Source organism: Macrobrachium rosenbergii, chromosome 12, assembly GCF_040412425.1.
Source record: "Macrobrachium rosenbergii isolate ZJJX-2024 chromosome 12, ASM4041242v1, whole genome shotgun sequence".
Lineage (NCBI taxonomy): Eukaryota > Metazoa > Arthropoda > Malacostraca > Decapoda > Palaemonidae > Macrobrachium > Macrobrachium rosenbergii.
Genome location: NC_089752.1, coordinates 109,063,316 through 109,079,794, shown reverse-complemented (window position 1 = coordinate 109,079,794; position 16,479 = coordinate 109,063,316). Strand labels below are relative to the sequence as shown.

Below are 16,479 nucleotides of genomic sequence, written 5' to 3'. Positions count from 1 at the left end.
TGTAAACATGGCAAGACTATAAAGTATATCGTTTTTTTATGGAATATCGAGTCATTTTCATCTCAAACTGCGCTGCTTATTTTAATTACTTCCCGCAGAAGGAGAAAGAGAAGGAAAGATATTTTTTGGGCTTTGTATTTCCCGTTACCATTGTGAGTGCCAATGACTACTTGATGATCGTTCTTATTAGTTTTCTGTAAAAGAAAACTATTGAGATGGCTATTTGTCTGTCCGTCCGCACTCAGATCTTAAAAACTACTGAGGCTAGAGGGCTGCAAATTGGTATGTTGATCATCCACCCTCCAATCATCAAACGTACAAAATTGCAGCCCTCTAGCTCAGTAGTTTTTGTTTTATTTAAGGTTAAAGTTAGCCATGATCGTGCATCCAGCACCACTATAGGCACCAACAACACAGGCCACCACCGGGCAGTGGCTGTAAGTTTCATGGACCACGGCTGAGCGTTTCATGGGCCGTGGCTGAGAGTTTCATGCAGCATTATACGCTGTACAGAAAACTCGATTGCGCGGAAGAAACTTCCGGGAATTTTGACTTTTTTTTTTTTTTGGTGCTAGATTCCGACTTGATACATCGCTTATTAATCATGATTTGGTTGAGTGCATAACGTTCAATTTCCTGTATTAAGAAACACCGAATTCCCTGAGTATGTCAATGTTACGATTTTGTCAGATCATACTTGTGCTTACAGAGTTCCAAAACCCTGTTGGGGAGTACTGTATGCATTTATATTTCTTAAATTTTCGATAACATGTATGAGTTGTTTCAATCATCGCCAGAAAGAAATATCTCTAAAAAATATTAACGAAAGTATTTCATTAAGTACGGAACAATGCAGAAATATTCCACAATAGTTTTCTTAAAAAAAAAAATAAAACTAAAAGCATCCCATTGTAAATCAATTTTCATTCAAATTTCGCTATAGTTGCAAAAGAAGGATGTTCATTAACTGTATTTTGCTACGAACTGCAAAGATTAGAAATGTAATTCTAGTGACAGCTGAATAAATCATCGAGTATTATCAAAAGTTCATATTTTAGCGTTATCTACAGTAATTAGTAATGTCTGACGTACGACGTACATACTTACATACATATAATTAAAGCTCGTAGGGGGATGGGCTGCTTTTTGGAATTGAAGGAATACAAATATAAGAAGTCCGATCACTGCTGACGATATGACACTATAAAATTACTCAGCCTGAACAGAGAGAAAGAGAGAGAGAGAGAGAGAGAGAGAGAGAGAGAGAGAGAGAGAGAGAGAGAGAGAGAGAGAGAGATTTACAATGCATTATAAAATATATATCTCTGTTCCAACTATAAGAATGAGAGAGAGAGAGAGAGAGAGAGAGAGAGAGAGAGAGAGAGAGAGAGAGAGAGAGACCCGTTCACAGTATGACATAAAATCTCATACTCAACTACGACAGACAGACAGACAGACAGACAGACAGACAGACAGACAGACAGACAGACAGACAGACAGACAGAGGTGACCCGTTCACAATATGGCATTATGAAATATCACAGCCTAAGTTTACAAGAGAGAGAGAGAGAGAGAGAGAGAGGTGACCCGTTCACAATACGGCATTATGAAATATCACAGCCTAAGTTTACAAGAGAGAGAGAGAGAGAGGAGAGAGAGGGGGAGAGGGGAGGGGGTGGTGGCTACGGTGGGTGGTTGGTGATCCGTTTACAATATGACATTATGAAATATCTCAGCCTAAATTTACAACACACACTCACAGAGAGAGAGAGAGAGAGAGAGAGAGAGAGAGAGAGAGAGAGAGAGAACGGACATGAAATCAATCAGTCTTCCCTAAGCCCTGATTCCACGGTTGTGTAGAACATAGCATACTAACGCATGTATTTTGCCCGGTGACTTGACTACTGTACTCGATATATGTAAATGAAGAGAGAGGACAAGGCCTTCGCCGCTCTGTCGCGTCGACCAGACTCTCTGCATTTTTCAGCCTAAGTTGACGGTGGACCCGAAGATGGTCACGTTCGTTAAATGTCAACATCATTCCGCGAACCTCGTGTGGAAATATTTCATAACTTCAGAGATTAAAAAAGTAAAAAGGAAATTGTGCTCTGCAGTCCCCGTTGTGTTAAGTTAGGTATCTGGGATTCGTTTTACGCTTAGCGGATGGAACAGACTGATGTGAGCATTCAATTCAATTTCCTTTACGCATTTTCTGTTGACATATACATATTTTATTCTAGCAAATCCATACTTATTATGAGTAAATGAACAAATGCAAATGTGCCATATACACCTAACTTATGTTACCTCCTTTGCTTCTATAATGGGTAGCTTTAACTTTGTTAGGTAAAATTAGGAGCTAGTAGTTTTCCATATAGTGTAAGAATGTTTTCCCTTTGTTGCATAGAATGTTACGTATGTTATGAGACTTTAAGAATGAATGTTTGGTCTTTTCCAGTGTGTCATTTGTACTCGGGAATCATTTATACTTTTGAGAAAAAATTATTATATCCATAAAATTCCATATACCATGTCATCAAGAAGCAACAGTCCAGGAATTCTCAAAGTTATGTTGTTATGTTGCAACAATCACAAATTGTAAACGGCATCTGCTAAGAAAAAGAAATAGTGGTACTGTACTGTACTGTGGCATTTATTAATCGCATTATCCAAAGGGATCGAAAACTAAAGCATTGCATCTGATCAAAAGAATTCTTTCGTAACCCCAAATACGGTACAAGTCAAAGATAAGGAAAGATCTTTATATACAAGCTCGAATTAACGCTGCTTTGACAAAGCTCCTGTAGATGGCTCTGCTACTCTCGTGTTCTTAGATGACGTCACAAATTGGAGGAAGATTTTCAGTAATTCAGTAATTTCAGTTAAGCGACAAACAGTAACCGACTCATTACGGTGTGATACGTGCGGTCACCTCAGCGCTTGACTTCTTTATACCAAACGTCAGGAAAAACTCCGATTGCACTCACTCTCCTGGTTGGGAAAACAGGTAAAACTTTGTGGGTCTTTTACGTTTAGGTCAATTACATTGTTAATGAAATAAACGCCGGATAAATATGAAGGTGCATTGTTAGGGTGACAGAGCTGCTAGGCCTATCGTAAGCAAGCTGATTGAACTTAGGTGTTGGTGCGCTGTCACCAGAGGCTAATATCCACCCATTTCCATTTTAATTCTTGAAATGGTATCAAAGGGCCATAAAATTTAAATATTAATCCCAAATGTCTAAGAATGTAGCATACAAAATCAAATGGATTTCATTTAAACCAGTCGGATGCATAGGCCTATTTGTGTTTTCCACGAATAACGGTTTTACATCTGGAAATGGTTCGTCGTTACAGAATTTTACAAAGCGCGCAGTAAATCCAAGCGCACTGATAAAATTAGTGGAACATTCGCATCCATTTCTTTAAAGGTATAGCCTACGTAACTGAAGAAATCCCTCTGCCGATCAGGATATTATGCCTAGGCCTAAGAGCGATGTTTTCATGCTACCACCAGTTACCTAAAGCGACGGTGAAGCTTACTAATTGTGAAGAACATTCAAGTGCATATTTACGTAAGGGCTCTGTAAGCTTATTAGTAAGCATGATACTTTACCGATTTAAAATACAAATGTGAATGTGTACTCCGATTATGAAGTGTTCAGGTAACGCCAAAACGAATTCGTTCATATAAGAATGTCAAACACTCACTGGAACACTGCACAGTGCTACTTTGGCTTGTTATCTACGCGTCACCTACTCCGGGGCGCTAGCGCTAAACGCCGTATGGTAAATGTAAAGTAACGGCCGCCCGAAGATATCGTTTATTAATATAAAATTTATCGACCACATTATAGAAATGGCGGTATATAATACTAAGATCCCCGAGGGGCTAGTACTAAACACGGGGACCCAAGGATCTTCCGCATTGTTTAGTACTAGCACCTCGGAGTAAGTGACGAGTCGATAACAAGCCAAAGTAGCACCCATGTTAATGAAAGCGGTTATGCAACATGGGTGAAAATTTCACAAAAGTCAGTAACTTACACTACATATGTAGACTGCATGGGAAAGGAAGTTTCTGGAAATGTCATGTAGACGTGTCATGAACAGTTATAATACATATAAAATACCATCATTATTATTTTTATTGTGTTCTGTATATCAGTAATGCTTTGAAAGCCTTTATTATTTACCGTTAAATATTTTGTGTTCTTTCTCCTGCGTGATGTTATTTTGATTTGTTAATGCTTTGGCTACTTAATCACTCTGATAATGAAAATACTTTGTAATGTGTTATTTTACAAGTTTCCTTTTGTCATTTAGCTAGTACGATTTCATCTGACTAATAAAGTAAACTCGTAAAATAACACATTTCAAAGCACTTTCATTATTAGAATGATTAAGTAACCAAAGTATTGAAAAATCAAAATAATCGTTAGCTAGTACGATTTCATCCTCCTTAGATGGGGGGGTTAGTGCCGTCAGTGCACCTGATATGGAGCACAGTAGGCATTGCCTAAGGTTCTTTGCAGCGTCCCTTCGGCCCTCAAGCTACAGCCCTTTTCATTCCTTTTACTGTGCCTCCGTTCATATTCTCTTTCTTCCTTTCCACCCTCTTCTAACTATTTATTCATAGTGCAACTGTGAGGTTTTACTCTAGTTACACCTTCCAACCTTTCAAACCTTTTTACTGTCAGTTTCATTTCAGCGCTGAATGACCTCATAGGTCCTAGCGCTTGGCATTTGGCTTAAATCCCATACCATACAATACAACGATTTCATCATTCTAATTTATGTATATAACACGTAAACTAGATTAGTTCATTTTATATTTTTTTTCTCAGATTTCGTAACATTTTGTAGTATGTGCTTCTGGGATATTGGAAAATAGTTATAAACGGTAGCCTGTCATTATCAGTCTGTTTCAACTCGTCTGTCCACCCACGGACAGGTGACGATGTGTGGCAATGCGCATGCGTAGTTCGTGATTGGCTTACTGTGAATAATATTCAAAGTCTTTCTTGAGTAACATATTTGAATGTGTATGTATACAAGAACCCACACACTTTATATAAATCATTACTATATAAAAATCGTAATAATTCTCATTTGCATCGATAATATACCTACACAAGCACAAGAAAGGCGAGCTTCTATCAAACAGTCTACTCATTTGAAACACAAGCGAACAATGGGCTTTCAATAAATGTTTGATCTCACTGGGATAATCCAGGCTAAACTTAGACCTATGCCCACCAACTGTTCAGATCACGATTTCTTTATCATTCAAACTTGATTATATGTACAGTTTAATGCATGAATCTAAGAATAACTTTAGTATGATATCAAAGTTATATCCACGTCGGTAACTGGAAAATAACCTTTAATGATGTTGACTGCTAGAGCACGAGGCATTAACAGTGAACGATAGGTCTATAATATTAATTTGCCAGATTATTTTATTTTACTGGCCTTCTTTTAAGCACACTTTCACTTCGTGTCAGTCAAAATTACTTTTTCATTGTAACTGTTATTTATTCATTTTGTCCAATTGTCCTTCCAATGTCTTACTCATAAAAAGAACATCAGCAGGAAAGCCTTTAATACCGTATCTATGTCATCAACATACAAAGGACGACAGGAGCTCGATGAGATTTAAAACTTTTACTCGATAAGTTATTTAGTAAAAAAAACTCCTTTTAAAATCTCCCAGTCACTGAGCTATTATAACGATTTATATACCCAAGAAAAATTATGTAAACATGCTAAGTATTCTGAAGAGAAAACTGAAATACTATTGCGATGCATTAACTGAAATTTCCCGCCTTCCAGTCCATGTTGCACTGGCTGTTCCTTTCAACTACCCCAGATGGCCTCATAGCCAACAATATTTCATGCTATTTCGAATATTACCTCACTCGTTTAATTTGCATGCAAGGAATTATTAAACTACCGTTTGTTCGCAGTCACATAGCATGGTGTCTTTTTATTTACCAACAGTGAGATAAAACATTGGGAGCTTATCATTCGCTCTTTTGATTGGCGTAGACTGTGTGATACGAGCCTGTCTTCCGTGTGCTTGTATTTGTTATATTGTCGATACAGTTCGGCATGTTTATGATCTATTCAAGTAGGTGTGTTGGTTCTTCGTAAACATAAGCATTCAGATGTATTAGATATAATTTGCATCTTTGTCTCAGTATGCCTATGATATCGGAAGCATTGATTTCATCCAATAACGAGGTGGCTATGCGTATGCCACATCTACCCAAAACACGCTGGTGATTGGACGGATGGAATGAAATAGACTAGGCCTATATTACACAAAATGCATCCCGTAAAATGGTTATTGATGTGATTAATTCTTACTTGCATCAAAGAGAATAGCAAGACGAAAGTGACAGATGAATGATAATATTGGATACAAGGGAGACACGAGAAAGTACACATGATGTACAATAAAAGAGGCTTCAAAACTTAAAAATAGCACAGCCAGGTTATGGCAAGTTTCCCATTCTAGCAGTATCTGGCATCGTTATCACTTGCCTCTGTTACTAGAGCGCTCACTTATTCCCCTTATCACAGTAAGTTTCCATCTGTCCGTTCTTGCTTATATTATGTCTTTCTTCTCCCTTAGGAACCATTCCAACCTTCCTGTCGTCCTGGAAGGTGGCAAAACTATCCAGCGGACTGTTGGAGCTCTGGACATTGCGGTTACAAAGCGGTATCTATCCTGCCAAGTGGTAAGTGTTAACGTAGTAATTTCCATTTGAAGTTGTTCGAATGCTTTCATTAGGTTCGGCATTTTCCATTTTAATTTATTATTCTTCTAAATCATCCATATAAAGATTTTGGTAACGATCGTAAATCTGACATATCTCAGGTATTATTAGAAGAATAACGAAGAATACTGAACTTTAATTAGTCTTGGACTCGCAATTCAGGTTGTATTTATTAGTTTTAGAGGACTGGAGTTGAAATAGGGTAGTTATTTGCCGTAGAATTTGTCGCATCAGGCACGGAAGGGGATTATTGGCGATTTCTTTTCGAGCACGTTCCTTGTATCAAGTATGTTCATGGCTTGTTTGCCTGAATATTTAAAAAAATAATATGATACCATTTAACATTAAGAAAACGGTTAATTTCTCATTTAATATAAAATTATTTTTAAAATTTTGCTTGATTAAGCGATAATTCTCATATTTATCCTATGTACTTAAATGTATCCTATGGTATTGAACCTCATTATCATTTGGTTAAAATAGAGATGGAAAGGCAACAAATTAGAACAGTTAAATTTGACGAATTGTTGTAATTATCAGTCACGTCCCGTCGTTATTCCCAAAATTTAGTTCACCTGGTGAGCTTCAAAGTTCCGTAGGCAGCCAGCATCATGTCTGAAGTTCTGTAAGTTAGTGTGCAGGGTCCTTTGTAGTTTTTAGTCCTTTGCCAGTGGTTTAATTGTTGATCTACAAGCCAGTACAACATGTATGCTGTGTCAACACGTGTTTTCGATTCCCCAGAAGTGAAATGACATTTCTGCTAGCCTTAATGCAGATTTGGAATGGACTAGTAAGGGGTGTAGCCATTTGGCCATGGGACAGATCTGCTAGTCTGAACAAAGATTTAAAATAGATTTGTAAGGGGTGTAGTCACTTGGGCATGGGACAGATGTCCTGCTAGCCTGAACAAAGATTTGGAATAGACTGGTAAGGGGTGTAGTCACGTGGGCCTGGGAAAGGCATCCTGCTAGCCTGAACAAAAATTTGAGTGGACTGATAAGGGGTGTAGCCAGTGAGGCATGGGACAGACCTCCTGCTAGCCTGAACAAAGATTTGGAGTCGACTAGTAATGGGTGTAGTCACTTGGACATGGGACAGACCTGCTACTAACCTGAACAAAGATTTTGAATCGACTGGTAAGGGGTGTAGCCAGTGGGGCATAGGACAGACTTCCTGCTAGCTTGAACAAAGATTAGTAATCGATGGTAAGGGGTGTAGCCAGTGGGGCATGGGACAGACTTCCTGCTAGCTTGAACAAAGATTAGTAATCGATGGTAAGGGGTGTAGCCAGTGGGGCATGGGACAGACTTCCTGCTAGACTGAACAAAGATTTGGAATCGACTGGGAAGAGGTGTAGCAAGTGGGGCGTGCGACAGAACCCCTGCTAGCCTGAACAAAGACTTGGAATCGACTGATAAGGGGTGAAGACTTGAGCATGGGGCAAACCTCCTGCTAGCCTGAACAAAGACTTGGAATCGACTGGTAGGGGTGAAGTCACTTGAGCATGGGGCAAACCTCCTGCTAGCCTGAACAAAGACTTGGAATCGACAAGGGTGAAGTCACTTGAGCATGGGGCAAACCTCCTGCTAGCCTGAACAAAGACTTCTGGGTGAAGTCACTTGAGCATGGGGCAAACCTCCTGCTAGCCTGAACAAAGACTTGGAATCGACTGGTAAGGGGTGAAGTCACTTGAGCATGGGGCAAACCTCCTGCTAGCCTGAACAAAGACTTGGAATCGACTGGTAAGGGGTGAAGTCACTTGAGCATGGGGCAAAAGCCTGAACAAAGACTTGGAATCGACTGGTAAGGGGTGAAGTCACTTGAGCATGGGGCAAACCTCCTGCTAGCCTGAACAAAGACTTGGAATCGACTGGTAAGGGGTGAAGTCACTTGAGCATGGGGCAAACCTCCTGCTAGCCTGAACAAAGACTTGGAATCGACAGTCACTTGAGCATGGGGCTTTGCTAGCCTGAACGAAGATTAGGAGTAGACTGGTAAGGGGTGCAGTCACTTTTGCTATGGGACAAACCTCCGCGAATCTAACTTTGTAATAGGCTGATCCCGCAATATTGCTCCTGTATCGTGATTTCCTCTGCATTGCAAAGGTGAAGCCTGATTATTCAGAATACCTGACAGAAATCGGTGGCACCGCTGACCCTAAGTTCTTTTTTTTTTACGTCATTAAACGTTGCCAAACAGAATCAGATATTGCAGTCACTTGCTCCTGAGGCTTACCGTGTCTATAGAGATGATGGAATGAATACTCGTGCTTCAGATCTTTAGTTCTGCAGCTGCTGGATTACTGTTCTGTCTAGAACCCATCCTTCATGAGGGAACTAGCATTAGCACCCTCAGTGCTTGCGACCAAGAACTGGCCGGTGTTCTGCTTTTAGTTTATCACTGCCCACATGCTGTTTAAGTATCAAGTTTTCTTAATCCTCCTTACAAGAAGACTTTCATTCTTTTGCTGCATTCCTGTGCCTTTAAAGACCGTTTAAAAAAAATACCAAACAGTAGTTTCAGAAATCAAAGGAACATAGGTATGTGATGAACGAAATTCCACTCGGTACTTTAACCCCTCCTGGGCTCATTCACTTTAACTCAAAAAAAATCCGCAGGAAGATATCCTCATTGGTAGTGAATGATTTAGAATCACAGATATCCTACTGCCACAAAATTTCTAACAGCAAATCGCGTTTCTTGGCTAAAGCAAATTTCGTGATTTAATTTTTTTTTCTTTTGCGTAATGTCAACCGCAGAATCCCTTCGTGCTAATAACTGATCCAGACGACAAATAATATATCACTTAAACATCGCAATATATAAAAACTGGCATTTAATCCATTAACAGCGAATACCAGACAAGAAACGACGCTATCCTAACACCTTGACGCAAAGCAACACAGCATTTTAATTCCGCGATATCATCCCACATTAATCGCCTGATTTTCTTAGCAACGCGGGAAGTACAGCATTGTTTTTCTGAGGAAGGAGGGGAAGGGGCGTGGGAGGGGGCGGGGCGGGTTGGGTGGAGGAGGTAGAGGAAACGGATTTTGAAAAGAGCCTTTCAATTGTTCCCTGAATTTGGTTTCCCATTTGGACGTATTCCCTTGTATGAATCTTCGGGCGAGGGCTTTTTACATTTGGCGTGTTCACTATTATCTCCTCCCGAACAAGGCGCGAGAAACATTGTGTAGCCAAAAGGAGACTCATTTGTTAGAGTGACGGAGGGAAATGTGTTGTTGTTGCGCGAAACAGTTCGTTGTAAAGAACAAACCATTCATAATATAGACCCGAAGCTGCTGCTGCTACTGGTGCTGGTGCGGTAGTCGATACGTAACGTTTTCCCTGTCTCTCTCTCTCTCTCTCTCTCTCCCTCCCTCCCTCTTTGTTTTCTTGCCGTTTCTTTGTTCCCTCCTGCTTGGATTGTGCTGCGAGAAGTGAAATAAACTGGGGAAACTTCTAATTTAACTGTGATGACAGGCAAGTGGCTCAGTTTGGTTTATCGGCGAAGTATGCTGTCACAGTTTTGATATTTGAGTTTATAAAAGGGTCACAGACACTGCGTATTTGTTTTCCAAATGGAGTGAACAAATGCAAAATAACTTCCGTTCCGATTTGTAAAGCTCTCCATATATTCACGAAAGACCATCAGTGAATAATATGTTTTGTTAGTTTATCACTGGTGTGGTTTACGCAACGCTTGCTCTCTGTTTTTTGGATATTTGCGTAAACATTGCGACCGCGCTGAAAACGAAACGACAAAAAGTGCTTGGGAAATAGATTCTTAACGTTGCTTATTTATGTCGGAAAATCTTACAAAGAGGAAGCAAAACAAGTTGAAATTAAGTGTGCATGAAAGGGGATTCTCTAATAGAAATATGTGCTTGTATGTATGTTCAGCATGTCTGTTGATTTAGTAAAAAGAGAGAGGAAGATAGTGACAGCTGAACCCCATGGGGTTATTAATAAGAAGGGTTAACAAGTGGAAATATTCAAATTTTAAATCAACGCTCCTAATCTATTTATAAATCCCCTTTTATCTTTCATTCACTGATCTTCTTTCACAGATTTAGTATTATGTTATATCTTTTCTTAACCAAATGTCTTTTCTTAAATAAAACAATTTACTGTCTTTCTTACTTTGAATAATTCATTTGCTCCTACAGTTACGCTAACAGCTTCCCGTGTTCTTGTTCAACGATACTTGACACTCAGACGCGTATATATTTTGCTTATTTTGAAGATCCTTCTTTGTCAATATAAGGCAATTTATTTACATTCCATTCAGACGCTGATGCCTGTTAGAGTCTTGTGTTATGCAAATAACGTAATTTTTATTTCCTTAAGTGCTCTGGTTGCTAAAAGTGCTCTGTTTGCTAAAAGGATTTTTGCTTAGTTAACGTAATTTTTATTTCCTTAAGTGCTCTGGTTGCTAAAAGTGCTCTGGTTGCTGAAAGGGTTTTTGCTTAGTTTATAGGGAAAGGATAAACATATAATGTTTGAAGATTGCAAGTGATAGAAAACGATTTTCTGAATGTTATGACAATCTAGATAAGAAAAATATTTTTCTGTCTTATATCTACGGGCTTTCTATTGAAAAAATATTTTTCAGTAGAAAACCTCTACAGTAGTTATAAGACAGAAATATAATTTTCTTAAAATATTTTTCTTATCTAGATTGTCATAACATTCTTATGAATATTTTCAACAGAAAACCTGTAGTTATAAGACAGAAAAATATTTTTCTTATCTAGATCGCCATAACATTCTTGTGACATCACAAGAATGTTATGACAATCTAGATAAGAAAAATATTTTTCTGTCTTATAACTACAGGCTTTCTATTAAAAAAAATATTTTTCTACAGAAAACCCCTAGTTATAAGACAGAAAAATATTTTTCCCAAAATATTTTTCTTATCTAGATTGTCATAACATTCTTGTGATAATATTATCACAAGAATGTTATGACAATCTAGATAAGAAAAATATTTTCCTGTCTTATAACTACAGGTTTTCTATTTAAAAAAATATGTTTTAATAGAAAACCTCTAGCTGTAAGACAGATAAATATTTTTCTTATATAGATTTGTCATAACACTCTTGTGATAAGCCATAAAACATAAAAGCAATAGAATATAAAAAAAAATCTTTTGGGAAATGAGGAAAGGATACAAATATAATAAAACGCGAGGATTCACACTGTCAAGAAAATCACGCGTAACTAACTTAAATCTTCAATGAAGTCTTCAGTGATTCTCAGTTCTTACTCTCTTCATCACCCTCTGTTTGTATATCTCCCTTCTGCATCATATCGGTCGAATATTCCTCGACCATTTCCCTTCCAATAACCCGCGTGACCTCTGGGAGTTCATGGGAAACGCGTTTCCTCTTCCATTAGATTAGTGTGGCAAAGGTGGCCCTTCGCTACATTATGATGGATCCGAGATTGTCTATATGCAAATACAATTCTCTCGTGATAATGACGTAGCTGAGGATTCCTTTTTTAATGTTCTTTAGGTCGCGTTTGGGGACGTTCTCGGGTACCGGCGAGTCTCGGGTACTGAAGAAATGAAGGTTGAGGCTTACGCCCGACTTGTACCAAACGTTTTTTTTTTTTTTTTTTTTGCTCTTGGATTTTTTTCAAGGGTTAAAAGCGTGCCAGATGAGGAAAGCATTTCGTTTTTATAGCGCTGAATGACCTCATAGGTCCCATCGCTTGGCCTTTTGGCCTAAATTCTATATTCCATTCCAATCGTAATGCGTTTTGTAAGTTTTTTTTTTAAGGAAGTGTTTTCTAAATACCAAATCATACAAACTTAGAAGCTTAAATATTTTTATTCCTTATAAAACCCAAAATCTACACACCGGTTCTATCATGTCAGAATAACGAAGGATAAAAACCTATAAGGAATGAATAGTTCTGGAAAGACATAGAAACTGGATATAGGGGCGTAGATATTAGTAGGGAAGGGTCTTCATATCTCTCCAGTAAGGGAGAAAGTGCCCACAAGATGGAGGTAGAGTTCTACTAATAAGCATTTTCCGTAGGTGTACGGAATATTTTGTAAGTTACAGTAAGAATATTGTAGTAATCGTAGAAATAGTTTATATATATATATATATATATATATATATATATATATATATATATATATATATATATATATATATATATATATATATATATATATATATATATATATATATATATATATATATATATATATATTTATATATATATATATATATATATATATATATATATATATATATATATATATATATATATATATATATATATATATATATATATATATATATATATATATATATATATATATATATATATATATATATATATATGTGTGTGTGTGTGTGTGTGTGTGTGTATGTATATATGTATGTGTATCTGTTCTTTCTTCAATTGAAAGACATTTCCAAGCAAATGAATAATACATCGTTCGTTAATACTTTCCCATCCTTTAATATCCCTGACGACGGTCAAACTGATTAATGCGAATTTCCATCTGAAATGAATCAGGGCGTAATCAGTGCGTTACCGACATGATAATCACGACAAGCATAATCTTTAAATCCGCCTTGCAACAACGACAGGTGCATAATCTTTTCAGGGCAGAAACTAATCAGCGGGAAGATTGAATGGGCTTCGATATGCAATATAGAGTAAGAGGCTTTTGCCGGAACTGATTGCCCGGAGAGAACGCTGGGACTGCTAATAAGTGGTGATGCTCAGACGATACTGGTTCTGATGCGTCAGTGATAATGATATTTTGCGTGGCTTAGTACCGCTGACGTTGAATTATCATTATTATTATTATTATTATTATTATTATTATTATTATTATTATTTTGTATAAGGTCCACAATAATATATCAATGGTAGAATGTGAGACTTTATAAAAATGTATAAAATGCTTTCGAAACCTATCCTGGGTTCATCTTCATTTGGGCTGAGGATGAACTCAGGATAGGGTTCGAAAGCTTTTTATACATTTTTATAAAGTCTCACATTCCACTACCATTGATATGTTATTGTGGACCTCATACAAAATTACTCTTGTTCTCTGCATTGAGAGCTCTACATATTATTATTATTATTATTATTATTATTATTATTATTATTATTATTATTATTATTATTATTATTATTATTATTATTATTATTATTATTTCAGTAGATAAAACCTATTCACATGGAACAAGACACCGACCTGGGGAGGGCCACTGTCTTGAAATTCAAGTTTCCAAAGAATTTTGGTTTCAACCTCCCACAGCAGACCCCAGAAACTGCAGCAGTAACTGATTTTCGTTGTTTATGATACATTTGAGCCAGTGATTTAATCACCGACCTGGGGAGATCGCAGTAATATGCGGCATCTGATTGGCATGACACGACACTAACCACTATAACAGCGGAATTCAAAGAATTTGGAGTATTAAATACTTCTTACGTGTTATTATTGAGTTAAAATGAAGATGGTCTCTTTATTTTAAGAAGAAGAAACTCAGAAGAAAGTATTATATTTTAGTTCACTGTTAATGTATAGCATTTGAGTATGTGAACAGGATCTAATATGCAAAAATAGTAGCCAAATATCGCAGTATATATGTAAACGAGATCGACGTCCTGGTCCGAGACTTGTTATATATATATTTTATATATATATACATATATAGAAAGTGTTGACATTTTCTGCTTGATAATATATATATAGAATTAGCATATATATATATTTAAATATGACAGTGACTGTCCTATATTCCCTCTGAGCTAATATATATATTTAGGGTGAATATCTTATACGATTATATCTATATTCTATATATCTATCTATCTATGTTATATATATATATATATATATATTTTATATATATATATATATATATATATATATATATATATATATATATATATATATATATATATATATGCAGTGGAGTAAATTAAATCTGTTATGTACCGAATTCATTACATTTAGCCTGTAACAGCCTGTCATCGCCTTCATTTACATTAAATGAAACGGAGCATTATGATGTAATTCACAGATAGACTGACTTTGTGCCTCACTTTTCTGTCGGTTTTTACCCAGTCTGTGCGCTTGTCTGGTTAAAATTCTAATCATGCTTGCATGCTATCTGCATACAGTCACAAAGCTGTAGAATTTAGTGAAAGGGATGACATTGCAGCTCAGGGTAATAATAGGCACCTCATTGAAGGTAATACGATCATGAAGTTTCATTGCTGAAGATGTTTGATCTTATCCAAACTCCACTCGGATAAACAAAGGTAGGAAAAACATACCTTCAAAAATGTATTATAAAATCACCCTATCAACTTTCATAGTTTCCCCTTAAAGTGTAGTTCGAAATTATATTTGACCACGGGCTCTTTTCCTCGTTTTCTTACGCCTTTGCACATTCTAGGCTGCTTTCTTCAGTTGCTGATTGCCCAGGAAAGGTACTGCAAAATTTTCTGTAAATTTTAAAATCAACTTCTCTCTCACGGAGAATGAATACTAAGATGCTTAGCATGAAAGGAGTCAGAAATATTACCTACTCCATTTTGATTGCTCCTTTCGACAAAGGAGAAGTACTCCACCTGAAGAATATTCCAAGAATATCCTAAGTAAGGAAATGGAAGATGAAAATGAAAGTCCAGCAGCCGGAACGAATAAAGCAACCTAAGAATTTGGAGAAAACTTCATAAATTTTTGAGACCTCCATTTAGAAGGCTGCGCTTCAATGATGTCGCTATGTTTGTCGTGTATTCAAGATTTTCTTTGGCCCCCAGATGAAATTAGTTCAAACATAGTAGTTTTAGTTTTCTGTAAAAGAAAACTATTGAGATGGCTATTTGTCTGTCCGTCCGCACTTTTTCTGCCCGCCCTCAGATCTTAAAAATTATTGAGGCTAGAGGGCTGCAAATTGGTATGTTGATCATCCACCCTCCAGTCATTAAATATCCCAAATTGCAGCCCTCTAGCCTCGTGGGCCTGGCATCGCTATATGTTCCAACAACACAGGCCACCACCGGACTTTGGCTGAAAGTTTTATAGGCCGCGGCTGAGAATTTCACGGTCCGTAGCTCAGAATTTCATACAGCATTATACAATGTACAGAAAACTCGATTGCGCCGAAGAAACTTCGACGTACTTTTTACTTGTTTGTAATAGATAACATCCGCTCCAAAGGTTATTTATTATGTGTTATTATGCTTATTAGTTTTATATGAGGTAATTACGTTTTTTATTCAAGTATTTTCAAAGGCTTTACTTGCATGGCATGTCAATCACAACAAATATTAAAACAATTCTTGCACGACAGACATTACTTTCAATACTCAACAGGTGCTTGCTTATAGCTTTCTTCCTGGAAGCAACGACCAAATAAACCCCGCTTGATTTCTGAATAACTCCGGATCACGTTATTCAGATGTTTTACGGATCACGTTATTCAGTTGTTTTATGAATCACGTTATTCAGATGTTTTACGGATCACGTTATTCAAATGCTTTACGGATCACGTTATACAAATGTTTTACAGATTACATTATTCAAATGCTTTACGGATCACGTTATTCAAATGTTTTACGGATCACGTTATTCAAATGTTTTACAGACCGCGTTATTCAAATGTTTTACGGATCACGTTATTCAAATGTTTTACAG

At 37.0% G+C, this 16,479-nt stretch overlaps 1 long non-coding RNA gene across 1 annotated transcript in view; it reads left to right on the top strand.

Annotated features, from left to right (window-relative positions):
• Positions 1–2,901: 2,901 nt before the first annotated feature.
• Positions 2,902–16,479, top strand: part of LOC136844281 (uncharacterized) — an 82,175-nt gene continuing 68,597 nt past the window's right edge. The window contains exons 1-2 of the long non-coding RNA XR_010854805.1: positions 2,902–3,007; positions 6,641–6,746. This is a non-coding gene — a long non-coding RNA (uncharacterized lncRNA). The remainder of the gene's footprint in view (positions 3,008–6,640; positions 6,747–16,479) is intronic.